Raw genomic sequence first — 4793 nt, 5'->3', positions numbered from 1 at the left:
TTTTGGGACGGGTAGAAATATTCTATATCTTGATTATGGCGGTGGATATGTTTGTCAAAACTTGCAGAACTGTAGACTTTTTTAAAGGGTGAATTTTACTATATATAAATCATGCCTTAATAAACCACAGCAACAAATAAAGGCAGTTGCTTGGTATGCAACAGCATGTATATTTCCCACGACCCTCAAGGACACTTGGCATGCTTTGCAAAACATTTGCACGTGACGCTGATATTCTACTATTTGTATTTAGAAAGTAAGTTAAGGCGGTATTGAATGTTGTTCTGTTAAAAGGCTGAATTGAAGTTTGGGTACGTAAATATGATTCTTTCTTATGGAAACGTCGGCCAAAAAATATATTGACAAATACGTGTGTTCAGTAAAGTTTGGGTATTAAAACCCTAGATGGATTCTACTGGGAAAACAAACTGTAGACATTCTTCAGGGCATGCCAGTCTCATGATACTGCTGCACTCTATTTTTATATCCTGGCTGACAGCCTGCACCATCAGTGTTCAACTAACACGTATACAACAAATCCTGTTGAATAAAAAATCATCTCTACTTAGCAGATCCTTTTCAGTCACTGACAGTTAAACTAGCAAAAAGTGGAGAAATCCGAAGGAGCTGAATAATTCAAATAAGGATGATCTAATATTGATTTATACTAATATTGATTTCCAAACCCAGTAACTAGAGGATGCACAGTCTTCTCATGTCCATTGAATATTTACAAAACTTGATAGTTTAATCTATGAGACATTCAAAAATGTACAAATAGAATAAGCTATATTCTCTGATTGTAATTCAGTGCGACTATAAATAGATAATGGGAGAATAACCAAAAACTTCTAACTACTTGGAACAAAAACTGGAATTACAGAATGTTTGGTAAATATCAATATTGCGAATACTACATGTTAAAACTCTTAGACATAGCCAAAGCTGTACTTGGAAGGAAATGTATAGACTTGAACACTTCAATTACCAAATTAGAAAAGATGAAAATGAGCAATGAACTAAGTAATCCATTGACTATGTCTGACACATATTAAGCAATCAATAAACATTTAGTGAGTGAAGAAATTAGAGGGAAAAAATGACGGGATGAACTTAGGGAATATAGGATAAAAGAAAACATTTAAAAAACCTTAATTAATAGTTTGGAAATAGAGAAATTAAGTCAGATACCTGGGTGGGGAAGGAGAGGGGAGCAAAATAGATTATCCACTCAGTAGTCAACTCAAGGAGAAAGAGAAAACATAACTATACAAAATTTAAGAATAAGGAGATTCAGCCACAAATACAGATGAAATTTAAAGAATTATAAGAGAATACTCTTTATAACATGCTAGATACTTGAAAACCTAGATGAAATGAGAGATTTTCTAAGAAAACATAAATTACTAAATGTATGCAAGAAGTGTAAAACCAGGAGATGTTATGAAAGCAAAGACACTCCTCATTTCAGGTCCCGGCTCTGTCTTTTTATAGTATGGAACCTTAGCAAATTACTTAAGGTCTTCGCCCTCAGTTTCCCTATCTGTAAAACAGCACAAACAACAGAATTTATCCCATGTTTAGGAATATTGTGTGGGGATTAAAAGATACATGCAAACAGCTTATCTGACGCACTGTGATCACTGAAATTTGAAAAGACCATGGAAGAAATCAAGAATGTGGTCAAAGAGCTATCTCTTATCAGAACACTGGAAACACAGAGTTGTACTGCTTCCGTTGGTATTTAAGCTGTTTTGGAACTTAGAAAAAGAAGGAGACATCTTACTCTTTTTTAAGAGACGAGCGAATCCTGATACCAAAATCTGACAAAGATAGTACACGGAAGAAAAGTACAGATCAACCCCTTGAGGAATACAGGTATACACTTTCCAAATAAAATATTAGAACTCAACCTTAGTGGTATTTATGCACAGCATACATACCAAGTTAATACTGCTTCATTATATTTCTGATCATACAGCGATTTGTTTTCCTATTGCTGCTGTAACAAATTCACACAAACTTGGTGACTTAAAACACCCAAATTTATTCTTTTACAGTTTTGGAGGCCAGAAGTCTGACAGATTCATGGGGCCAAAGCCAAGGTGACTGCCAGGACCGTGCTGCTTCCAGAGATTCTAGGAGAGACTCCATTTCCTGGCTTTTCCAACTTCTAGAGTTACATTCCTTGCCTTTTCCAGCTTCTAGTTTCTGGCTATATTCCTTGGCTCATGACCTCTTTCTCCCTCTTCAAAACCCAAAATATCTTCAAATCTTTCTTTCTCTGCCTAAGTCATCACATTGTCTTTTCTCTTCTGTATGTGTGAAAATTTCCTCCTCCCTCTGATAAAAGGATTGTGTGATTGTCTTAGGGCTCACCCAAATAGTACAGGGATAATCTTCCCATATCAAGAACCTCATCTCAAGGCCCTTAACTTAATCATATCTGCAAAGACCTTTTTTTCCCATATAAAGTAAATTGGGATATGGAAGTATTTGGGGAGTATTTTTTCACTCTATCACAGTCTGTCCTTTGGCCCTCCAAGGTACTTATCTGTCACACATGCAAAATATCGCCCCATCCCAACATTCCCAAAGTTCCAACCCAATACATCATCATCCACATCCAAAATCTTATCAGCAATATCAGGAATGGGTGAGACTCTTGGTATAACCCATCCTGGGGCAAAATTCATCACTATGTGTGCACAGTGAAACTAGAAAAACAGTTCTCTGTTTCCAAAATACAATGGTGGTACAGGCTCAGTATAATAGTTGTAAGTTTTCCCATTCCAAAGGGAGAAATGAGAGGAATAAAGGGGTCACTGCTCCCTTGTATCTTAATACACATACTCTTTGAACTATCCAGTCCACTTCTGCCCCCTCTGCACAGAGATGATGGATTATGTAAGGACTGTAATTCGAACATTGTTTGGGTTTGTAAAACATTGGAACCGACATAAATAGGCTTCACGAGGGGATGGGTTGATGGAAGACACTGAATGCACACCCGCCATGGAATACTATGTAGGTACCCAAAGGAATGAGTTACATCTTAGTACACAAATATGGAAAGATGTCTGAGATTCATTCATTCATTCACTCATTCATTCATTCAACAACTATTTGTTGAGTGGCCAGGATGTGCCTGACTGTCTTCCAGCAGTGCAATTCAATTTCAAAATCCAGCAGTGCAAATTTCATTAGGTTTTGAGGCCAGGGAGTAATCCTCTGTGGTCAAGGTTGTGCCTCAGGGCCCAGGGCTCCTGTGTCTGCCTCCTGACCCACGGACGGTTCTTCTAGCTTCTAGGCCCCAGACTCTGTTCTCTGAGTTATCCATGTTTTCCCTTGTTTGCTGCTCAGCAGTTGACCTACCTTTAGGATTTGGAGGACCAACCAGCTTCTTTTATTTCATTCTCTCTCTGTCCCTGTTGACACGAGTCAGTGTTCTGCTTGCATACCATGCTCAGAAACTTCATGGGTCTCCCCTATACTTCACAGAAACTCATGCCATTATATAAGAGGGTCTATTCCTGGCTTCTGTTGATATGACTGAGAACATTCATGAGTCACACCTTTGACTGCTTTAGCACTAGTGAACAGTTGTCTAGCCACACCCCAGACTTTCTCTCCAGAGCACGTTTCCTAACAGTGAATGTCTTAATACCAACTTTTTTTTTTCAATCTGGATAGACCAAGAATTTCCAAGTTCATCAAGTGTTAATTCCTTTTTGCTTAATAATTCTTTTAGTCTGTGTCTTTCCTTATACACTCTACATAAGCAATAAGAGGAAACAAGGCTCCAGCTTTGACACTTTGGAACTCTCTTCAACTAAATATTCCAAGTTCAGTGCTTACAAGTTCTGCCTTCCACACAACCATAGGACGCAATTCAGCTAGGCTTCTGGCCACTGTGTAAGCAGGATCTTCTCTCCTTCATGTTTCAATAGCACGTTCCTCATTTGTTTCTGAACCCTCACTAGCAATGTCTCTAAAATTCACATTTCGGGGGCGCCTGGGTGGCGCAGTCGGTTAAGCATCCGACTTCAGCCAGGTCATGATCTCGCGGTCCATGAGCTCGAGCCCCGCATCAGGCTTTGGGCTGATGGCTCGGAGCCTGGAGCCTGTTTCCGATTCTGTGTCTTCCTCTCTCTCTGCCCCTCCCCCGTTCATGCTCTGTCTCTCTCTGTCCCAAAAATAAATAAAAAAACGTTGAAAAAAAAATTAAAATTCACATTTCTACCCACCTTCTATTTATGAGGATATGTGTATACTCTTAGGTAATATAGGCTTTATCCTCCATATACCTTACTTCCTCTTGAGCCCTCCCCGGCAGTCTTCAACATCCATATTTCTACCAACAGTCTATTCAAGGCAATCTAGTTTTTTTCCTATCATGTGTCCCCAAATTCTACTAGCCGCTCCCCATTATCCAATTCCAAAGCCACATCCCTATTTTTTGGTATTTGTTACAGCAACTCTACTTCCAAATACCAAAATTTGTATCAGTCAAGGATCCACCAGAGAAAGAGAACCAGTTAAAAAAAATAATACACACACATATTCATGCATGCATGTATGCATACACACACACACACACACACACACACACAGATTTACTGCAAGGAATTGCCTTATGCAATTGTGGGGCTGGCAGGACAAGTCTAAAATCCATGGGGCAGGAAGGGCAAGATGGAATGCTCAAGCACAAGCTGAAGCCGCAGTCTACAAGGGGAATTTCTTCTCCTTCAGGGAAATCTCTGCTCTTCTCTTAAGGCCTTTCAACTGATTAA

This window comes from Acinonyx jubatus, chromosome B3, assembly GCF_027475565.1.
Source record: "Acinonyx jubatus isolate Ajub_Pintada_27869175 chromosome B3, VMU_Ajub_asm_v1.0, whole genome shotgun sequence".
NCBI classification, from domain to species: Eukaryota; Metazoa; Chordata; class Mammalia; order Carnivora; family Felidae; genus Acinonyx; species Acinonyx jubatus.
This window is presented reverse-complemented; position numbering follows the sequence as displayed.